This window comes from Rhinatrema bivittatum, chromosome 3 (assembly GCF_901001135.1).
Source record: "Rhinatrema bivittatum chromosome 3, aRhiBiv1.1, whole genome shotgun sequence".
NCBI lineage: Eukaryota > Metazoa > Chordata > Amphibia > Gymnophiona > Rhinatrematidae > Rhinatrema > Rhinatrema bivittatum.
This window is the reverse complement of record NC_042617.1, coordinates 265,963,973-265,981,129: the sequence shown is the minus strand read 5'-3', so window position 1 is coordinate 265,981,129 and position 17,157 is coordinate 265,963,973. Positions and strand designations below refer to the sequence as shown.

Below are 17,157 nucleotides of genomic sequence, written 5' to 3'. Positions count from 1 at the left end.
TTAGTTGATCTGTGGAGAAGAAGGCTCGTTGGAATTGTGTCCAGTTAACCTGAGTTATGATTCTTAAATTATTGTTGGACTCCCTTATTAAATATAATTGTAGGGAAACTAAAGGATAATGGTTCAGTGGTATAAGAGGGGTGTGGAACAGAGTTTTTAGTATTAGTGAGGGTGTTAGCCACCCCCCCCCCCCCCCCCCCCCCAACATGTGGGAAATGAAGATGGTGAGCTCCTAGTTTATATAAATTCATCTCTCTGTCTTATATTATGGAACCATTAGGGGCAGAATGTCTCTCTTGCTGTTCTCTTATGTTTGTTTTTCTAGGGAAGGACCCTTGAGTCTCAGGGATTGAGACTTGGTCAGCGAAGAAGACAGGGTACATTTCTGTAGTTCATCCGTGGTTGTTGATAACCTTTCTTTTTGTGAGGAGGGAGGCTTTCAATCCTTCCTGCCTCATGTTTTGGTTTCCCCTTTTTGCTTAAGAATTTCTTTTGTTCTGACTGAGTACCCCAGGGCCTAGGGGCTCAGGTTCTTTAACATCAGAGAAGGCCGTGTCTTTCAGAAAGAGAGAACCTTATGACTATCAGTGACCTCATGGAGAAATGAATCCCATTTCATTCCCAAGGGGGGAGGAGTAAAGGAGGGAAGGAAGGCGAAGACCAGTGGTAGCACTTATGTATATCCATGACCCATGTCAAGAATAAATCTATCACCCAGCTACAAACGAGGAGAAAATGGAATAACCTCAGGAAACATATGGAAAATGGGACTTTCCACTAACTCATCTAAATTGGGTTAAATTCCTATCTACCTAGCTATGGAGAGAAGCTTAAAAATCTACCTTATTTATTGGCTTTACAGAATTAATTTACTGGAAGTACACGGTCAAATTTTATTAAAGATCTAAAATGCAAAAAGGACTCTGCAAAAACCAATAGCTATAAGGACATTTTCCATTCATTTTCATCAATTATTAGTAAAATTTGAGTTTGAAATCATATTAATTTCTAGCATGATTATTTGTATTGTATACATGCCTGACTGAGAACTGAGCAATGCACAGGCCCTAGAAGAGTAATCTACCCCCCCACCAGGGAATTCTGGACACTGAATAAAATTTCCATCGAGAAGTGTAACACCTATGGCATTTGAGGTGTGCTCCTTGGGGGTCCCACAAGCGAATGTAGCCAGGGGGTTACATAATGGAAGGAAGTTGGATAATATTTAATGTATCGTACCTTCTAGATCAGTAAACTAATCCTAATTTATCTGTCCTTGCGCTATGGAAAACTTAACATACAACACACATTTTTAGCAATATTAACACGGCACTGTAAACAGGAGCATTCTTAGCAATAGAGTTGGTGTGTCCATATTTAACTAGTAACATAGCCCTATTTTACTACCTTGATGTTCAGAAAGAGTGGATTCATCTATGTATTATTGAGAAGGAAGGATTGTGTATCTAAAATTACATCACAAAAGTATATGCAGTTAATTCAACAAGGCAGGGATAAGGCAGGTTATATAGTTTGATTTGTTTCTTCAGATTTGTTCTTTATCTTTTGTTTAAAAAAAAAATTGGAAGTTGCAGTTAAATATTTTAGATACATGCTACAGTTTGAAAGTCAACTAGTTCCTCAATGTTTATTTTCAGTGTTTGAAGTCAAATCCAGGCAGCTCTTCTCCCCTCCCCCTCCTAGTCCTGCAGGGAGCATTATGTACACAAATAGCACTCTGATTTAGAATTTGATGACTTCTGTTTGTTTGTTTGTTTTAGAGGGGAAAGTGTATGTTTATGTTCCGGGTGTTAGAATGTTCTCCATGTTTGTCTTTCGGGTGTGTAAAAATACTTTGATTATTCCAGACAAAAAAAATAAGACTTTCTTCCAGACATGAAATAAAATTGGCTCTGTAGGAATCAGATTTTTCCATTTACAATAATTGAGTGATGCAACATTAGGAGAATCCTTGGTGATTGACAATGGGTGAAAAACTATTTGTTGTGTAAAAAGTTTTAGAAATATTGATCATTGAAGTGCTGCTCAATACATATTGTTAATGATGATTCACTGTGAATTTGTCACAGAAGCAAACCGGGTAAAAATTTACCTGGTTCAGTCTGCAACTTGATGGAGCATGTGGTCAAAATCTGTGGCATGTTGCCCTGTAAACCACACATAGAAAAATCCACTACAGATTGGTGGAAATCTGCTCTGAATTTGAAGATATCAGGCCATATGTGGGGGTTTTGTCTGTTTTTTATGCAGTAGCTGCATCTTTAAGAAAAATCAGGTTTGCAAGCAAATTTACTTATGCAATTTTTTTTTTACCAGGTTTTCTCACACGTGTGTAGGGCTCCTGTAGGGTTCCCTACTAAAATGTGTGTAGGGATATGCAGAAGAAAAAAATAGTTTTGGTTTGTTCTCTCATTTCATGGGGACCTCAACTTGTTTCATTACTTTCAAAAGGAAAACATTTTGTTTTTTTTATTTGCCATTAAAGTCAATGGGGGAATCACTGCAGCCTATTTTGGGCTTCACAATTGTGGTTTCTCATGAATTCTAATGAAACTTGTGGGAAGAAATCATTGCAAGGGGGAAAACTCCAAGGTACCTAGACTGTGGCAAAGTGTAGCATGAATAGCCTAAGGCTCTGTAAAGGGGCAAAGGGGTGCCAGCAATGGCAAGAGTTCTTGAAGGCATCGTCAGAGGACCAAAGAACCAGCAAGAGGGGGAAGAATATTCAGGCTCCAAAAGAGGAAACCAGCAACAGTGGCACAAACCCTTGAAGTCAGCATGAGAGGCTAAGTGGCACCAAGAGTGGAATCATCATCCTAAGACACCATGAAGAGGAGAACAAAGCAGAAAGTGGCAGGAAAAACCCCAAGGCACTGATAAAGGGACAAAGCACAAAATGTGGCATCAATACACCAAAGGAACATGAGAAGTGCAAAGCAGCACCCCCAGAGGGGCAAGAACACTTCAAGGTGTAAAGTCTGGGTACGGCAGCAAGACTGAGTGGCATGGGAGATGTCTGTCATTCTGTTGAAGCACTTGCTACTTTTCAGATTTAGTACAAGAGAATGAAATGTGATAAGTATCATTTTCATGACATAAACTTATATTACATTCCCTTCTTAAACTAGATCTAGCTGCTGGATGACATTTTAGTTTTATTCTGAAATTTGCTTTCCTATTGAAACTTTAGTCACAATATGAAAATGGTTTATTTTTGGTGTGACTTTCCTAGTACTTGTGAGCTTTATTTTATTTTTAAAAAACTTCCAGTTCTTGATTTTCTGGGTTTGCATGAGTTCTCTCTCCTTACTGAAACTTTTACCACATTCTGAACATTGAAATGGTTTCACTTCAGCATCTTCTCTCTTGTGCCTGTATTTCTTCCTTCTGGGATTTTTGTGGACAAATCACCCCAGTAGAACTAACAAATAACCAGATGGGAGAACTGGGAGAGATAGAAGAAAACATATAACAGTACAGGTGCAGTGGAAGGAGAAACTTTTAGTTTTGTTTTTGTTTTTTAATCTTTTTCACGTTTTTGTTCTGTAGACAAAACACCCCACTATAACAAAGAAGAACGCTAGAGTAGGAAGAACACCCCAAAGTTCCAAAAGAGGGCAACAGCAACAATGGCATGAACCCTTTAATGCAGAATGAAAGACAAGGTAGCACAAAGATTGGCATCAGCATCTTAAGGCACCTTGTAGGGGAAATGTGGCAGAAAAGTCCCCAAGGCACTAATAAAGGGACCAAGCAGCACAAAGAATGGCATCAACACGCTGAAGGAGCATGAGGAGCATATCAGCCACCCCCCCGCCCCCAACAGTGGCAAGAACATGCCAAAGTGTAGAGTCTGGGGTATGGAAGCAAGACAGAGTGGCAGAAAGTACCCTAAGGTATAATATCTGGATATGACAACAAGTCTGAATGTCATAGAGACTCCCGAGGTATAAGGAGCAAGGCAGAGTGGCATGGGAGATGTCTGGTTTCCTGTGGAAGTTCTTGCCACTTGTCAGATTTAGTGCAAGACAAGGATCTGTCATCAGTATAATTTTTTGTGATATGAGCTTTTATTTCATTCCCTGCTTGAACTTGCTCTGGGTGGAATTATGGGTTTCTTGTGAAATGAGCTTTCCAAATGAAACTTTAGTCACATTCAGCGCATGGAAATGGTTTCCCCTTACTGTGGTTTCCTGGTAAATTTTGAGGGTTCCTAAAAAAAAAAAAAAAAAAAAAGTTTTACCATGATCTATAGATGAACATTGCCTCTTCCTTTTACTTTCAGTTGTAGCTTTAGTTCTCTCTTCCATCTGCAACATTTGCCATTCCCAGAAAATTTAAATGGTTTTTCATCTGCATGTTTCTGTTCTGCCTGTATTTCTTCCTTCTGATTGAGGGATTTGAGAACAAACCACCTCAGTATAATTAACAAACAGGATAGGAGAACCAATCGGGGATAGTAAAGGGGTGTAAGAAAATGGAGAACTATAAACTAGGTCGATTGGGAGAGCAGGGCAGACAATGCAGTGTGGAGCCATGAACTAGTGCTGAGACTGCGGACACTGGCTTCTCACACACAAATTACTGGCAAACCTGTATGCTTCAGTCTGTGCAATGCTCACCTCACTGGACTTGAGCCCACTGTCTAGAGACAAAAGCAATGCTCCAACTTTCCTCGCTCTTTCCCACCTATATCTAGACTCTGCCTCCACCTTCCCCCAAAGGAAGAGAAAAATCATCAGCAAAGTGCTATTGCTGGCTGGTACTGCCTGCCTTTCTCTGCTCACTCTGAGAGTGAGCTGAGAGAGAGCAGTACAGTTCAGACTATGAGCAGCCAAAAAGCTTTTTTGAAATGAAAACTGAACTGTGTGAGAGCTCAAATACTGCATCCTTCATAGAAAAAATCTACAGAAGAAATGTACCCTTACTGATTTGTCCTCCTTCAAACTGAGCCAGACTTTCTACCACCTATGTTAAACTGCTATCATCTTCTTCTTCTTCTCCCAGTTCAAATCATCCCTGTTTTATTGTAACTTCATCTTTTCATTGCACTTGTTATAGTTTTGTATGTTATACTATTATTGTTCACACCTTGTTCAATGTAAACCGGCATGATACGACCAACCGTGAATGCCGGTATAGAAAAGCACAACATAAATAAATACATACAGAAGAAATGTACAGTACTTCTTGCACATGCTCAGTAATATGTTGTGTTTTTGTGATCTCCTTGACTAAATGTTCTGGCCAGATTCTGACAAGGCAGGGAAAAGTGGGTTGCTATAGTTAGTTAAACTTGTTTTCCATTTATTCCTATTACCCGCAGACTTTAAAGGGTCATAGGAATGAATGGGAAACTAAACAAATTAAACAAAGAGGATTTTTTTTTTTTGTCAGACCCACTCCATTTGTTTTGGGGTCTCACAAAAGAAATGCATTGACCCAATTCATTTTTGGATTTCCCATTCATTTTAAATGAATACATATCTCTGAGAGAGATCAGGCAGTTAGAGTAGCCTACCGTCTCTCAAAGTGTCACCCCCTTGTGAGGCTGCTGCAGTGGTTGCTGCCTGTTCCTATAGAAGGTCAGCATGCCTTGTGGCTTTTTAGTTGAACAATAAAGAATGAGGAGTGTGTTTGCTCAAGTCCCTGCTTTTTTGCTTAAGAAGAAATCTTATTCCTTACAACTTGTGATCTGGATTAGGAGAAGAATTGAGAGACTTTCTCTCTTGGATGTTTTCTTTTCTTTTTTTTTGAGGAGGAGAGAACTGGCTTATTTTGGACCTTCTCTGATGTTTTTTGAACATTTTAGAGTGATTGCATCCTGTTCTTCTGTTTCTCTCCACCAGAGAATTGCAGCATATATACACACATAACCAAATTCTGAAGAGACTTTGACATTCAACCAGTATCCTCAGGGAGTAAAAGGGAGGAAGGAAGCAAAGTGGCAGTCATCTGGGTCATAATCATTCTAAATGCTTATCTGGTATTCAGGGACTGGAGTAAGGACGTAACCCTTTAGGTACACCAGGTGTTGATTCTAAGATGTCTGAATCAAGGTATGATGAATAGGGAAACTGTGGTTAGATACTCCCCTAATCCCAGGAAAGAACACTCGTTATCACCAGAGTAGAAAGGGTTCTGTTTTGAGATTGCATTATTGAAGAAACTCCAGATTTACCACAAGTAATTTTGTTGAATGTTGCAAATGGAGAATTGTAAGATGCATTGTGTGCCACGTTTAAAGAATCCTTTCGCTATAGTTGTGTTGTAACACCAAGTGTTTCCAGAATGATTATTACTAGTGGCTAGAGAGAAGCTGCCACCCTGAATGTACCCCGAATGCTACTGCTGCTGCCCTGGAACACCTGTCTTATCCTGTTCTCTATTGCGTGGATGTTGGTGAGGTAGAGCTGTGTGATGCACCAACTCCTATGCTGGTCTCATGGTCTAAAGTCTCACGGGACTGAGAGACCAATGCTGGAATTTATGCATTGTGCAGCTTAAACTTACCGAGAGCCAGGTGTGGAAAAGGACAGCTGTTCTGGGGCAGTGGTGGGGAGGACTGACAGCATTCAGGCACCAAGGTGTAATTTCTAGGTACATAGTGAACCTTATTGTACTATATTGTACTATTTTCCAACCCTTTGAAGCCCGAGGCACATCTACATTAACAAAAAATGTATGAAACAGTGGGATGTGCAATCGTTTTTTGACGATTAGGAAATTTGTACGATATTTCCTAAATCGTCATGGATCGGGAAACCGATAAAATGATTGCTTTTTTTCCCCCGAATTTTCGTAAAAAATCGTTTTTCGGCATAGTGCACGCTAACGGGAGTTAGCGCGCACTAACAAAAAACAGTTAATTTTTGTTACTTTTTGTTATTTTTGTTAGTGCGCGCTAACTGGAGTTAGCGCACACTAAGCTGAAAAACGATTTTTCACGAAAACAAAAAATGCCAATCCATGGGAATATGAGATTTTCCCACGGCCACACGAACCCGAAAGCGGAAACGATTGGGCACCCGATGCACATTTCTATGAAACACCAGCCTCTGTGAAGCAGGCAGTATGGACATGGAGAGGACAAGTTCTTTTATACTCACCACACAGTTAAACACTGGAATTTGTTGCCAGGGGATGTGGTTAGTGCAGCTGGGTTTAAAAAAGGTTTGGATAAGTTCTTGGAGGAGAAGTCCATTACTTGCTATTAATCAAGTTGACTTAGAAAATATAGCCACTGCTATTACTGGCATCAGTTTTTGGGTACTTGCCAGGTTCTTATGGCCTGGATTGGCCTCTGTTGGAAACAGGATGCTGGCTTGATGGACCCTTGGTCTGACCCAGTATGGCATGTTCTTATGTTTGGCCACAAGAAGAGCTAAGAAAGCAATAAAATCCCCACCAGTCTCTCTTCCAAATTTTAAAACAAAGGGAGAAGTAGCATAGAGATGCGGGAACCTGTTACAGTAGAGCAGCTCCCTCTATATACAAGTGCAAGAAAAGGGAGACGTTCATGTGATATGGGCAGCAGTTTTGGTTAGTTGTCTTGGCTGCTGCATGTGGATGCAAAAACTCCTCCACTGCTGCTGCTCCCTTTTGGGCCGATTCAGTATGGTGTGCTTGGCCGAGCGCACCTTTAGCTCCCGTTTGGCCGCGCGTTTTCAACGTGCTATTTTTGCCCCTTATACAGTAAGTGGTAATAGCGCGTGAAAAACATGCGGTCAATCCCCCCCGAAACTAATAGCGCCCGCAACATGCAAATGCATGTTGATGGCCCTATTAGTTATTACCGCATGATTCATTAAGTAAAATGTGCAGCCAAGCCACACATTTTACTTTCAGAAATTAACACCTGCCCAAAGGCGCCTACTTTTTTCGCAGGCCCTAATTTGCATACCTTTGCTTCCTGAATCGCACACCAGGAGAGGTGCCGCTCACCTGCTCTCCTGCGCGGCTTACTGTATTGGCCCATTTCTTATTCAGCCTGGGGAGAAGACAGATGCTGGCAGGCCTCAAAGGTGGGTGCTCAGGAGCGGATCTGTGTGTGCTGCACAAAACAGGACCTGGCTATCCATGCCCTGTATACTGCTTCTTGTTTACCACACTCCAGGGTTCAAGTAACGAGGAAGGAGAGGCATGCAAAATTATACATGTTCTCAAACAAGGAGCTTCTACACATTTAGGAGCCACCACTAGTGTTTCTTGTTGCTGTGAGCAGAGCCCAGATGCTGGTCTGGATCTGAACATTGGGGAGTGGTGACTTTTCTGCAGCACCCCAGATCAGGGCTGAAGATATACCAATGTGCCATGGCACATTGGTTGGGAAATGCTGTTGTATTGGCTTGATAAGACAAGGGATTTTTGGACACTGTGTGTATCCAGAAAGCCACTTTATCTTTTATAATTGCAGCCAAAGACCCTCCCATCGAAGACTCCTGCTAAGGAGAATCCTGCAGAGCTCACACCAGGTAGATAACTGTTGCTGGGAAGGAGCAGAGTACTACTGGGCCTGGGAGGGAGTACAAACGCTCCACCCAGCTGAGCAAGGGAAGAAGCAGTGGCATACCAGCTCGACTTTTATTTTTTCTATATGGGCCCGAATAAAAGATGGCCATCTTAGAATTAGGCCAATATGGTATGCATATAACATAGGTTTTCTTTATAAAATGGGTCTGTAACCCTCCCTTTTTGTATAGAGTACATTAAAGGCTTGTGTCAGTCAGTCGGGCTGTTGTGTCCATCTGGAAGGTTCACTGAGCAAAGACAATATGTTCTGTCTGCAAAGCCCTGTCTCTCAGGCTCCACCCCCTGCCAAACATGCAGTCACACACACACACACACACACACACATATAAAAATATATATATTTGGGGGTACATTTAAAAAAAACAGCACGAACAAAAGTACGCCGGATTTTATAAGATACACGCGTAGCTTATAAAATCCAAGATATGCACGCGCAAGGGGGTGCATATTTGTGCAACCTGCGCGCGCCGAGCCCTGCGCGCGCTGCCCTTTCCCTCCGAGGCCGCTCCGACTCGAAGGGAACTTTCTTTCCACCCACCCCCCTACCTTTATCGCACAAGTTACGCCTGCGCCGATGGCCCGCTGCCGCGCCATCACCCGACCCGGGGACTGGCCCGGAGGCCTCGGTCACGCCCCCCCGAACGCCCCCGGGCTGGCACCACGCCCCCGGAACACACCGAACGTCGCGCCACCCCCCCCCCCCCCCCGTCACGCCCCCGACATGCCCCCCTAGCAAAGCCCCGGGACTTGCACGCGTCCTGGGGCTTGTGCGTGACGCCGAGCCTATGCAAAATAGGCTCGGTGTGCGCAGGGGTTTTTTTAAGGGTTAACTTAAGCGCGTAACCCTTTTAAAATCCGGCCCATTTTATTTATTTATTTATATATATAGAGAGAGAGAGAGAGAGTTTTTTCTATACCGATATTCGTTTTCACATCATATCGGTTTACACAGAACAGATTAACAAAGTGAGAGAATTACATTGAATCGGTAGAGCTTAAAATAAGAGCAGGCAGGGAAAAAAGGTGATAATATAATATGTCAGACAGGGGTGGAATATTTACAGTTTCATAGTAGGCAGGTGGCACAAAGGTGCGGCAGGCATTTGAGGGGTGAAGGAGGGGGGACATAGTTGAGATCAAAAAACGCATGACTCTTTTTAAACATTTTGATTTCTGTGAGTATCGGGAGATGCACGTGTACTTGCACGCTTTTTAAATCCACGTGGTGCGCGCTGGCCCAAGACATGCACAGCTCCTGGCTTTGGCACGTGAAGGGCTTTTAACATCGACCTTTTAGTTCTTAGGTTTGTGTGTTGCCCTCTTTTGCATCCGTGATGGTTTGCAGTCTTTTGTGATAGCTGCAATGTCTGAGGCCCTTTATTTTCTCATGTGGTGAAGCTGCACATTTCTCTTGCTAAAAAGCCTCCAGATCCTGTAAATTCTTTGGTTGTCTAGGTGCAGTCGTTTCTAATGACCAAAAATGGGACTGTGATTTACTTTCCAACAGAGAATAGGAGAGGCCTGTTGAGGGGTTCCAATCACCTGTAACTTCATAGGTTGCCTGTAAAATAAAATCACCTACTTTTTAAATTTTTCATCATGTATATTGTGATTTTGTCTTTTCGGCTCTCTTTGATGTTAAGCAGGAGTTGGACGTGAGTAGGGTTGCCAATTGGCCAGTAGTTTTCTGGCTTGAATGATGTTGTTGAAGGGGAGGTCAGCAGGACCCTTAGAATAGCAATGTAATTGTCAGTGTTTTGTTCACCATCTACCTCCACGGCATCAAAACCTTTTTTCCCTCTCTCTCCACAAAGCACTCCCTCATCCTACTCTCCCAGACAGCGGCGGATTCCCGAGGATGACTGGCCCAGGTATTCGCCACCTAGGTCTGCCCAGGACACATCACATGGTCTGCCAAGCGAGGCTCTGTCACGGCCGCGCACGGCAGACCACGTGACTAGAGCGACCGGCCCACCGGGGGATGCCCGATCCCCTGATAGGCCAATCCACCCCTGCTCCCAGATGATTTCTTATGAAGTGGCGACCAATCCTAGGCCCGACAATGGAGGCAACAGCAACAAGCTGTGCAGCGTGTGGGCTGAGATAGTCGGCGCATCCCCTGGGAGCAAAGTATGCACTGTCTCAGTCCCAGCCTGCATATTGCATGACTGAAAAAATACAATAAAATGCTATAAAAATCCAATTTATTTAACTGTATACGGAGATTCGACATTTTGCATGAACTTGAATTTTCACTCAGGAAAGGCAGTAGATGTTTTCAGTGCACAAATCCCTCTGTACACAGAGAAAATAACTTTCAAATAATTGTAGGTGGCAGCATATGTGCACATTTATAGCTGTGTGTCATTTTACCTTAGTATTTTAATAACCCACGTGTATGATTATATACACGTATCTCTACCCTGCAACATATATGTGTAAGTAGTAGCCTAGTGGTTAGAACAGCGGGCTGAGAAGCAGGGAAGCCAGGGTTCAAATCCCATTGCTGCTCCTTATGACCTTGGGCAAGTCACTTTTCCCTCCATTGCCTCAGGTTAAAACTTAGGGCCTTATTCAGTAAAGCAGTAGCTTTTAAACAGGCGCGCGTTTACCGGCTCGCGTCCAGAGATGCGTCTGTTTTATAATATGCACACGTATATGCGTGCGCACAGTTTTAAATGGATGCACATGTGTGTGCAAATGCCACATCAACCATGTAATGGGGGAATTTTACAAGGGATGCGTGCTGATGTTATTTGCCATTTTCCCAGTTTGTTCCTAGTTCACCTAGTTTAGGGATAGGACTTTCAAATCCCCCTAATTTAATAGCCTCCCCCCACCCCCGACCCTTAAAACCCCGCTGACTAGTCTAGATCTTTTTTTTTGTTTTAAGTTACATGCCATCCATAGCAGAAGTAAATGCACATGGGGGACCCCGGCATGCACGAGGACGTGTAAGTATTTCTGCGCACATTTCTTGGCCAGGCCCAGACAAGCCCATGCTCCGCCCCCCCTTTTTTTTTTTTTTTTTTTTAGAAACTTTTTTGCCTTGCGTGCGCATCGGGAGATACGCACGTCCATGGGCTGCTTATAAAATTGGTGTGGGGCCAGCCCAACTTCTGTGTATGTCTCCAGGTTTTTGCGCGTGCAGGGCTTTTAAAATTCACCTGTCAGGGTTTTTCCCCATAGACGCAATGGGAGAAAAGCCTGAATGAATCTGGCCCTTAGATTGTGAGCCCTCTGGGAACAGGGAAAATACCTACTGTGCCTGGATGTAACTCGCCTTGAGCTACAACGAATAGGTGTGAGCTAAATATACTAAATAAAAATAAATTCATGCAATGCATGGAAACCACGTTGATTAAGACACTGAATGCACATGCTTTTGATACCTATTTTTTAAAAATATACATATGTATATTTTATGTGTGAAAGTAAAGTAGGCCTTACTCTAGGTAATTCCCAATTTACGTGCTAAGTTGGCCAATTTTAAAACATGCACGCTTCAAGGAAATTGCTAGTTTTACCAATTAGTCCACCAATCATTCTCCAGGTCATTGAAAACTTCCTGACTCCCCAGACCACCCACCCAGTCAGTACTACCTAATAAACACGTTTAAATGTCACTTACGCCAGACAATTAGCAGGTATAAAAATACAGAAATAAATTTGAAAATTGTATGCATGTAAGTGTTTTTTAAAATACCAACTTGCACTTTCAAGTGTTTGGCCCCGCTCTGGAATGCTTCCAGACTGCCTCTTTATTACACGTGTATATGTGTGCACAGAAGTGAAAATCCATGTGTTTTTTTTTTTTACTTTTGTAAGATACGGAGTGGACTAGTAGAGGCTACTTATGCACGTTTATGCTAATTTTTTCACACATGCAACGTTTTGAAAATTCACCTTTCAATTTTTTTTTTTTTGTTTAATAAAAATTGATCTTACCATCTCTGACATGAATATGTTCGTAGGTGCCCCATAAGAAGCTAATAGATTCTGCATTGGATGATTTGCTTCGTAATCCCCGTGAATAAACAGTTCAGGATGGAATGAATACTCCACACAATATGGGGCATTAATAATCATGTTGTCTAATTTGGTTGAGCCATACATATTGACAACTTCCATACCTTTTTGTAAAGCTAGTTATTAATAAGTTGTTGTTCAGACTCAGCTGCTTAAACTAAAAATAGATTAACCTGGTTTTGACTACTCATATTATTCATGTACAGCAGCTGATAGCCATGGTTGGCTGATATAACATTTCTGTGGAAATCCATTTTGCCACACATCAATATTGAAACTTTTTCAATGGGTGAGATTTGTTCTATTGGTTTATTTTATTCTGTTTCTGTTGCCTCTGTCAGGATTGTAATTCATGATCTGAATATTTTAAAATTAACGAAGTAAGAATTAGCATGGAGTTCCTTCCTTGTTTCTGCTGCCAGCATTTGACTCTGAGCTCAGCAAGAATGCTGGTGTGGCTGTTTGTTTTTTTTTGTGCTGAGGCATATAAACAAGGAAGACCTGTGTTTTGTGTACAGAAGCTTAGCAGGGAATATAATGAGCGCACTCTCTTTCCATGAATAAAGGCCCTAATATATGATGTGTTTTCATTTATAAATCCAGAAGATGGCAAGAGATAAGGGCCACTTGGTCCACATACTGGTCTTCTTTTTATCCTGCTACAAAGGACCCTTTGTCTGTTTCGCATGCATGCTTGAATTCTACCATGCTAAGGGTCGCGACCCGCAACACTCACCCCCAAGGCTGCTCGGTCTCAGACAAGGCAGGAATGCCGCTGGATCCGCCATGCATGCTGCCATATCTCTGCAACCCAGCCCATCCCATAGGCGTGCGTGCATGTGTGCACATAGGGATGGTAAATTTCAAATGGGCGCACATACGTCAGCCTGTGCCCAGGGATGTGGCTATTTTATAACTTGTTCACGTATATGCGTGCATGTTATAAAATAGTCTGGCCGTGTGCGCACACATGCCAAATTTTAAGAGGGCATGCGCATGGGTGTGCAAATCCCGTTTCTACTTTGTAGGTTGGGGAATTTTAAAAGGGGTACGCATAGACGCCATTACCAATTTTACCAGTTCATTCGCAGTTCCCTAGTTAAGAGAGAGGTCCTCCAAACCGACTAGTTAAGAATATAAGAAATTGTCATACTGGGTCAGACCAAGGGTCCATCGAGCCCAGCATCCTGTTTCCAACAGTGGCCAATCCAGGATACAAGTATCTGGCAATTACCCAAACACTAAGTAGATCCCATGCTACTGATGCCAGTAACAGCAGTGACTACTCCCTAAATCAACTTGATTAATAACAGGTAATGGACTTCTCCAAGAAGCAGTTTATGGTCTCCAGGAACTTATCCAAACCTTTTTTAAAACCAGCTACACCAACTGCACTAACCACATCCCCTGGCAACAAATTCCAGAATTTAATTGTGCATTGAGTGAAAAGGAATTTTCTCTGATTAGTTTTAAATGTGCTACTTACTAACTTCATGGTGTGCCCCCTAGTTCTTCTATTATCCGAAAGAGTAAATAACCGATTCACATCTACCCGTTCTAGACCTCTCGTGATTTTAAACACCTCTATCATATCCCCCTTCAGCTGTCTCTTCTCCAAGCTGAACAGCCCCAACATCTTTAGACTTTCCTCATAGGGGAGCTGTTCCATCCCCTTTACCATTTTGTTCACCCTTCTCTGAACCTTCTCCATTGCAGCTATATCTTTTTTGAGATGCGGCGACCAGAATTGTACACAGTATTCAAGGTGCGGTTTCACCATGGAGCGATACAGAGGCATTATGACATTTTCTGTTTTATTCACCATTCCCTTTCTAATAATTCCCAACATTCTGTTTGCTTTTTTGACAGCCGCAGCACACTGAACAGACGATTCCAATGTATTATCCACTATGACACCTAGATCTCTTTCCTGGGAGGTAGCTCCTAATATGGACCCTAAATTGTGTAACTACAACATGGGTTATTTTTCCCAATATGCATCACCTTGTACTTATCCACTTTAAATTTCATCTGCCATTTGGATGCCCAGTTTTCCAGTCTCACAAGGTCTTCCTGCAATTTATCACAATCCGCTGGTGATTTAACTACTCTGAACAATTTTGTATCATCTGCAAATCTGATTACCTCACTCTTTCTATCCCTTTCCAGAACATTTATAAATATATTGAAAAGCCTTCAATATTTAATAGCCTTCATGCCCCACAGTTAGCCCCGACCCTTAAAACCCCACAGATCTGCCTGGTTTTTTTTATTTTAAAACTTGCCCCTCTGCATGCGAGGGGGCACGTCAGTATTTACGAGCAGATCTCTGGGTCCTGCTTCAAAATGCCTATGCCCCACCCCTTTTTTGAAAACTTTTGAGATGTGTACGGTGTGGGAGATACGCACGTGTCCGGGTAGCTTTTAAAATCCGCTCGGCGTGCATGAGCCTGACTTATTCACGCATCCCTTAATGCATGCGCCAGGCTTTTAAAATTCACCTTTATATGCGCATAGTGGTGGGAAGACTCCGTGCAGCGCCTCCTGATGACATCGGCCTCCTGCCTTATATAAGCCCAGGCCCTACAGCATTTCCTTGCCTCAGCAACAGGACTCCTGTCGTGCTTTGCTCGTCAGTGCAGGTTGCCTTCTGTATTTTTGTCTTGCTCCGTGTTTCTGTATTCCTTGTTCCAGTCCTGTTCCGGTCTCCTGCCTTGTTCCTGCGTCCCTGCTTTGCCCTCTCCTTGCCATTGTTCCATCTTGCCTTGCCTTGTCTTTCTTGTCTGTCCTCCGTTGACATGATTTCCTGGATTTTGACTTTGGTTCGGAACTCTGACCATTCTTGTTTACTGCTCAGACGACCCCCGTGATCTGGATCTGACTTCGCCTTGTCTGCTTTCTGCCCTGACTCCAGGCCTGTCTAGTGGATTTTGTCGTCTGTTGCCTGCCTTGACCTGTACCCAGTCTACTGGTTTTCCTGGTCTGCTGCCTGCCCTGACCTCTGTCTGGCCATGTTCTTGCCATTGCCCTAGGGATCCACCTAAGACCTGCTAGCTGCCAAAACCTAAGGGCTCAACCTGCGCAAGGTGGCTGGTATAGACAAAGCTCCAGTCCGTTCTGTCACAGGGCATCTCCACCTCCTGATGGAGTGAGTCTAGCGGGCTTCCTGTTAGGTTGTGTCAACTACTCCTCGGTATTGAGTCCACCATCCAGATCCCACACACCACTATTTTGGTTTCTATAAACTACATTGGGAGTCTGTTCCAAGTATCTATTATCCTCTTGGTAAAATAAAAATTACTTTTGAACCTCTCGCTCTTTTTATTTTAATTTCATCTCCCCTTGTCCTTGAGCTTTTCATTCTATGGAAAATTCTTCCTTCTGGTACCTTATTGCAGGCTGCTTGATGTTTGTATATCACATTTCTCTGTTCACTTTCTTTTAGAGAGTACATCTTTATCCCCTTCAAAAAAAAAATGTCTGTGTAACATAACAATTAAAAAACTGAATACAATTATAGCAATTGATTCCTATAAATTACAAATAGCCATATACATGGGGAACTCATATGACTGCAAAGGATGAGTCATATGAATTCCCCATGTGTATGGCTATTTGTAATTTATGTATAACATAGAGCAGACTTATGTGCAATGCTTTAAGCATATTACTTTAAAAGAATACATTCTCCTACTTGGGGTATGATATATTCCAGTGTGTACTTTCCTGGACTTAGAGGAAGTGTTTTTTCTTTCTGAAGGTAGTTTAGGAAGACCCTTAAAGGTGGCAAAAAGTCTTCTGTTAGCTGTTTTAGGAGAGTTGTTTCAGAGTGTATCGTGGTGATCTCTTATGGATTATATTTGTAGCTACATGCAGCTTCTCACGGGGGAAAAAGGGGAATCCTATTCAGATGACACTCAAAGCTGGGCCCCAGCTTTTATGGTCTGAGGTACTGATACGCTGATATTAAGGATAAAGCGCAGGACTGCTTCTACGGCCAAGTCCAAAAGCAAAGCGCATTCAAGCAGCAGCAGCATTTCATGAATTATCTGGAAGGCTGCTGACCCCATAAAAATGTTGCCAGCAGTAGTTTTGTTATGGGTTTGACAGTTTCTTGGTTTTGATTGTAAATATTACTACCCTTAACATAAGGTTTGGGGAGTGAGTGGCAGGTACTAGTGTTAGAAACTTGCTGGGCAGACTGGATGGAGCTTTTGTTCCTTTTCTGCTGTCATTACTATCTTGTTATATATTCTTGAGGACTACTTTAGCTCTTCTCTGCGTTGTGTATTATGTAGACAGCTACTTGGTTCCCTGTGATCAAAACCTCTCAAAATATTCCCAATAGGTAAATAAATACCATGTTATTCTACTTAGAGTATGTCTGGTTTTATTTTACAGTGCACTAGTCAGCTGGGAGCCAGCATAGTACGCTGGAGATAAAATACAGATAAATCTCTTCAATTAGGATTACTTTAGACTCTGTTTAGTTTTAGGAAGAATTTTAGGCACAATTCATAGCGCCAGTTTTATTTCTGCTCCCAAATTGTCCTTGGGATTTCTCCTTCTCATCTT

At 42.4% G+C, this 17,157-nt stretch overlaps 1 protein-coding gene across 1 annotated transcript in view; it reads left to right on the top strand.

Annotated features, from left to right (window-relative positions):
* Positions 1–17,157, top strand: part of ARHGAP18 (Rho GTPase activating protein 18) — a 276,486-nt gene that overhangs the window by 98,221 nt on the left and 161,108 nt on the right.